Genomic DNA, 7,367 nt, shown 5'->3' with positions numbered 1-7,367 from the left:
TGAACAAATCAGGTCAATTTCACTGAAAAAAGCGTGAAAGCAGCTGGAAGTTTGATGTTAGCCTACAGACAGCAATATAAAAAATGTGGAAATCAACGAAATCGATATAACCACACTGCATTCTCATCATTCATTGGACCACTTACAAAACACAAAGAAAAAGTAAATGTGAATTTAGATTTTTTTAAATTTTTTTTTAATTTTGCAGCTAATGATTTCTTTTTGGTCAGTTTACAGATTGTGGTTGTATTCAATGAGGAATGATTGAAAGAAACCTTTTTTTAACAAACTCAACTTAATCTGTAAAATGAATTAAATGTAAACTTCAAAGTTATTGGCTGCTTGAAATTGGAGGCAACAGGTGACTAGCGTGTGTCCTCAATATCAGCTTCTGTCTTTGAAGGTAATATTCAGTGTCGGGTCTCCCTTTAAGAGCAGCACATCATTTGCATTCCACCTGTCTCTGTGATCTCCTTTTAGATTAAATCAAAGTTGGCCATGCTCTTCTCTTTTATTTTGCTCTTATCAAAAAGGTTGATTGTGTACAACCTGTTTCATTTCGGACTGAAATTAAAGCACCGTGCTGGAGAAAGGAAATAACCAATTGCATCTGTTACAATTTTGAATGTTTCATGCTACTTGTCAATAGAATAATTGCATCCAAATTTGAGTTTGACATATTAGCTATGCTACTTCACCTGTGTCATCCAAACCAGTGGTTTTCAGTAGGTTGTAACCCAAAAAAACATATCAATTTATCATCACCTTATCAACAAAATGGATAGCAAAATGCTTGATATATCTTTTTTTTGTTGTTGCTGTTAAAAGCTGTGCATTCAATTAAACCTTTGTAATGGGGTAATTCTATTGTAGTTTAACATCACTTATGTATAACATGGCTTGTTTATGCAGCTGTCATGTTTCATGTTCAATCTATTAAGCGCTCATGTCAACACTTGACATGGCATTTTACCCAGAGAGGGTTTTCTTCTTCCTCAAAATGCTAAAAGGATAGTTCACCCAAAAAACATTCTGTCATCATTTACTCATCCACCACTTGTTCTAAACCTGTATGAGTTTCTTTCTTCAGTTGAACACAAAAGACAATTTAAGAATGCTGGTAATCAAACAGTTGAAATATCTTCTTTTTTGATCAGCAGAAAAAAGAAACTCATACAGGGTTTTGTCCACACTTTGTTACACTTGTGTAAAAGTTATTTAAAATGTCTTGCTATATATGCTGTATTGTACCAGATATTGGATTTAATATTTTATCAACTTGTTTTCTTTCAAATGCTTTTATTTCTCACTAGAATACAGTTTTCATAAACAATATATTCATATTAATAAGGATATTTTGTTTACTGTTGTATGATCAATAAGTCTGTTAGTGTGATGGATCATTATTTGATGTAAAATCTGAAACAAAATTAGCTCTGAATCACTGATCAAGGCCAACTTGTTCATTGCAACTATTTTTTTCATTTATATTTTTTTGAATTTAACTTGTGTTTGTAATATTGTACCTTCTTAAATCACCTCCACATTAAACCATTCACTTAAGTGTAATGTTTAATTAAAATAAAGCTTCATTTAACCCATTTCTCTTAGAGACAGCTGTAAATGACACACTATATCAGAAATAAGTTCTGTCCTCCAAGAGGTGCCTATAAGGGAGATTAATTAGCATGCAGGCAGAGTTTGATTACAGGGTTCAACATGTAGTCGAGATGAAGGCTCATGTTTTATGCAATCAAATGTAACCTCTAAGAAATGTCCTTGTACAACAGTAATGAAGGTATAGTGTTGGAAATGTGATGCTTCGATAAACGAACATGATATGATCGCAGAAGATGAGTGAAACTGCTGCCCTCATAGCCTTTGCTTCCTCTGAAGTTTATGAAGCTGATGGCAAAATTGTAATTCCAATAAGTTACTGCATGGTTCCCTGTAAGCTTTATTTAAAATTGGATGCACTTCCTCTGGGGTTGGATTATATTTGCTGACGGTCAGGGTTATGTTTTATGGATGTCATATTTCCACGTTTTTTCCTTGTATTCATAGGGCCACAAATTGACTAGACATCATATTCTTCCATTTGAACCAAATGCATTCTGTGTGATTATAAATGCAGCATTTCTGTATGTACCATTAAACAGTACTTGATTAGCATGCTTTGAATAAGCAGCCTCTTATGCCATGTGACAGCCAGACAGAGAAGTTTTGCACCTGCATATATTTGGAATTAACTTTAGTTATCTGAATTTAAAAATCTAGTTTAAAGGGGGTAGTTTAAAATAGGACAATAATAAGACAGGATTTGGGGGCAATTTTTGATGTAATAGTTAAAACCAAGTAGTATAAATATTTCCATCATCCATGAAAATCATCACTAGTATTTACTGTAAAAATAATTTTTCAAAGTTGTAAATAACACAAAGATTATTGGAGTATGTTTTAAAAGAAAATGTCATTTCAGTTTTTCTACATTTAATTAAGTGTTTTACTTGCCATTTCTTTGTAATTGTTTGTAAAAAAAAATTACTAGCAGTTTCTGAACGAAAATTGTTTCTTTACCAATTTTTTCCCCTTATATCACTGAACTGAATGTCATGACATGTCTTTATGAGGCATTTCAGAAAAAAAGAAGTTTAATTGATATTTCAATTCTACTTAAAATTCTATTTGTGTGTGTTCCAACATCATTTGTGTTTGAAATTAAATGAGGGTGTGTAAATAATGACTAATTTGAAATTGACTAAAAATTGACTAAAAATAATATGACTAATTTTTGGCTGAATTACGCCTTTAAGAATATAAAAAGGTTAGGGGAAAATATGACGATGTGATAATGGTTTTTACACTACAACATATTGGTCTGTTCATTTTTTTTTTTTTTACTTCACAGGTAAAATTTACTTAATGAATAATAATTAAAAATGCATTACCTTCCCCATTGTTGAAATCTTGTTCTGCCTGACTGGAGCTGATTGACAGTGTCTCACAAAAGTGAGTACCCAGGTGAAAAAGACGTAGTATTAAATGTATTAAAAATATATAATATAATACATTTGTATTCCCAACATGCTTATTTGAAGTGCAATAAAAATATATTGAATTGCATTTTAGTGTACTGTATTTATAAAAAGTATACAAGAAATACTTTGGTAATAAATATATGCTTGGTTACACTTTTAAGGAATATGCTAAACACAAGCACACTATTAGTGTATTTCTAAAAAGTATAGTAGAAATACTATGTTAATAAATATATTTTTTGTTACACTTTTAAGGAATATGCTAAACACAAGCACACTATTAGTGTATTTCTAAAAAGTATAGTAGAAATACTATGTTAATAAATATATTTTTTGTTACACTTTTAAGGAATATGCTAAACACAAGCACACTATTAGTGTATTTCTAAAAAGTATAGTAGAAATACTATGTTAATAAATATATTTTTTGTTACACTTTTAAGGAATATGCTAAACACAAGCACACTATTAGTGTATTTCTAAAAAGTATAGTAGAAATACTATGTTAATAAATATATTTTTTGTTACACTTTTAAGGAATATGCTAAACACTAGCATACTTTTAGTGACTTTTTAGTGTATTTACAGAAAACATACTTATATTACCCTTACTTAAAGTATATTTTATGTCTACTTTGTGTAAGAACATAACAAAATGATTACACTTTTAGTGGGTTTTTAATGTACTTTATATTGCAGTAGGCCTACACATGGTTATATTTTAAATATATATGTAATTATAATTTTAATATTTGGAAAAGTACAATATTTTGAAAAACATTTTTAACATTTACAATGTACAAACGTTTGGCAACTATTATTAAGCATTGCGATATTTAAAATATGTTGTTTAATATGTTGTTCAGTTTTACTTCAAATGTTATGCTACTTTGGTTGATTAGGCTATTGTTCATTACATGATACATTAATTGTAATAAGCTAGGTGTTTATAAATTTGTTCAAGCTTGACGCCTTTATTGTCTAATATATATTTCTGAAATTCCCACAAGGATTTCAACATCATATATGAAAAAAAAAAAACTTGCGTTTACTTGTTTGAATTCAAACAACCCACTGACTAAACCTGATTGGTTCCAGAGCCATTGAACGGCTCTGATTGGTTAGTATGATAATGAGCTCACCCCAGAGAGCTTCACATATAAAAATATGATGTGCGTGCAAATGTCTCTTGAATGTGAATATAAGTCTACATTTAAAAAGTATTATATAGAGCGGTCGCCGATCGTGTCTCTTTAGGGCACTTGGAGGAAACCACGCAACTCATGGATTATTTGGGGGATGTTTTTTTGCTATTTCAAATTCTTTTCCGATTTCATATCTTTGGTGAATCTTCTTTCATCGGAGGGACATAAATCTCTCAGATTTACCAACAATCCAATGTTGATTGTAATCAGACCCAATCAGTTTTTGATTAGCCTCTGTTTATTGAGCTGAAATGGCCCTAATGAAAAGGTGTGGTTCTCTTCTGTTTAGGTTATAGAAAAGAGGCTGAGATTGCGTCAATGGAGTGATTTGAGTTGCTTGAGGAAATTAGTGAACATGAAGGAGCATGAATAAACGAAGTGTCACTTCAGCCTTTCCTCTGTGGCAGAGTCTCTAACGCCTGTCATCCCTCGCTTTTCACAATCAGATCAGTGCAGCCAGAAGAAATAACAATCTAATGATGTAGAAAGAAAGAAAAACAGTTTATGTTCTGTGTGGTCAGTGGAAAACATGCCATTGCCAAAAGCAGGTTTATGATGCTACTGGAGGGGTGATTCTGATCCAGTTACAAAATATGGTAACACTTTACAATAAGGTTCCATTAGTTAATGTTAGTTAATGTATTAACTAACATGAACAAACAACGAACAATATATTTATTACAAAATTTATTAATCTTTGTTAATGTTAGTTAATGAAAATACAGTCGTTCATTGTTAGTTCATGGTAATTCACAGTGCATTAACTAATGTTAACAAGCACAACTTTTGATTTTAATAATGCATAGTAAATGATGAAATTAACATGATCTAAGATTAATAAATGCTGTAGAAGTATTGTTAATTCTTAGTTCATGTTAACTAAAGTAGTTAACTAATGTTAACTAATGAACCTTATTGTAAAGTGTTACCCAAAATATTATAGTACATTTGGGTGTTTTTTCAACATTTTATGTCCCACTTTTATGCGTTCAGTATTAAATCTAACCATTTTTGTTTTTTGCGATATGAAGGTGACAATACAACAGCTTTCATTGCTCATTGTTTTGTTTGATTTTTTTTGCTATAATCTTTTTGCCAATAAATTATTTGTGATGTGATGGAAATGACACTGCAAGGAAAAACAACACACTTTCTGTGTTTGTATGTACACTATTGGATATAGACAAATTAAACAAGCTAGTAATGACATGAAAAGTGTGTTTGAAGAGACTATTTTCTAAGACTACAGGAACAAAAATGCCTTTGGTGAAGACACCCATTTCAGAATCACGAAATACATCATTCTTTCTGACCAAGTATTATTTCTTATTGATGCCCTGCTATAAAAACATCAAGTACTGAGCCACATAAAACTGAGAATTATAGGTCTGCTGGTCTAATCATGACACTGTGATATCACAACACAATAATAAAATGAAGTTTTGCCCTATTGCACTCTATAACCACGGAGGCATTTATTTAATAATTTCTCTCTGTGATGGAATAACCCTTTATTATAGACAAACATGTATCATTTGACCCTTCAGGGTCCAAAGTGCAGATAAAGAAAGAGGAATGCATTAGTCTGAACGAACAGCTTTGTTAAGCCCTTAGACTAAACTGACTCTGTTCTACTATGACTATCAGGGGAGTTTGTATGAGGATAAGCAGTATCAAAAAGTATATAACAATTTGGATATAGATTTATCGGCCAACATATCGGTTATCGGCTTTCAAAAATAAAGAATAATCGGTTATCGGTATCGGCCAAAATTTTCATATCGGTGCATCCCTAATTACAATATTTATTATATTTACAGAAATTATGAATACTATTCTGTGTCACATCTTTAATTCAATGAAACTCATTGTTTTGAGCTGCACAGTATTTAATGAACTATACAAAGCCTATTAGGAAATCTGATTAATTTGATAAGTCCTGTGTGGGTATGTTTATTTATTTAATTATTTATTTTATTTGCTTGAATTTAGATTCAGCTGTGTTGTGCGTGTATATGATTCTAAAACTAATATAGAAATGGGTAATTCGAATCAATACTGGAATCAGTTAATTATTTTACACTGCATACTCTTTGGTGTGTGGCACAAAATGAAAGTGAAATAAATATCAGATTCAATTTAATTCCTTGCAGCTTACCTGACCTGACTGTAATTTACCTAGCCCTTTGTCTCAGAATTTTTTATTTAGTACATTTTTATTTTAGGTGGTATTTAAAAAAAAATTTGGTTATTGTGTATTTATATGATATATTTATTTATACTTTGTGTGTGTATATGTACACAGTACTTATTGTGTTTCTCATAATATATTTATTTTAGTCCATTTAACCACAGGCTGTCAAAAGCATTTAATTTCTATTTGATTTTATGGGTTTTAACTTGATTGTCATCAGTAATTAATTTCAGAGTGTTTAAAAAAAGTGCAGTGAACTCATCACTGCTGGTCATCACTTTGTTTTTGTAAGGCTGCAATTAAACTTTAGTCAGTTTTAGTGGATTGACATATTTTAGCAGTGTAATGGTGCAGTGAAGGCTTTGTTGAACTGAGTATATTGTATTTTTAGGTTCATTAGTTCATTAGATTTTTCATTATTTATTTTGTATTATATAAAATAATATTATATATATATATATATATATATATATATATATATATATATATATATATAATAATAATTTTTATATATATATGTGTGTATATTTATATATTTAAAACTGCATACCGCGCTATTGAGCCACTCAAAATTACCGCAAGGGAAATTCCCTCACCGCGACAGCCCTATATGTCCCCACTGGATGCAACAAATGCCTCGTTTATAATGGGTTTTAATGTTTTTGTCTCGTCGCTCCGGCCGTACAGGACATCACAGTATGGTAGGGGCATAACATTTCCGTCTCACGCTTGAGGTATTCGGCCAATCACAACGCACTGGATAGCTGGCCAATCACAGCACACCTCACTTTTTCAGACCGATGAGCTTTGTAAAAATCGATGCGTTTCAAAAAGGCGGGGCATAGAGGAGAAACAATAATGTACAGTATGTGGAAAATAATGTGCTTTTTGAACCTTAAACCGCATAAACACATTTCATTACACCAAATA

The sequence above is a fragment of the Sinocyclocheilus grahami genome, unplaced genomic scaffold, assembly GCF_001515645.1.
Source record: "Sinocyclocheilus grahami isolate Dianchi unplaced genomic scaffold, SAMN03320097.WGS_v1.1 scaffold177.1, whole genome shotgun sequence".
Taxonomy (NCBI): Eukaryota; Metazoa; Chordata; class Actinopteri; order Cypriniformes; family Cyprinidae; genus Sinocyclocheilus; species Sinocyclocheilus grahami.
The sequence above is the reverse complement of the archived record's forward strand: the minus strand, read 5'-3'. Positions refer to the sequence as shown.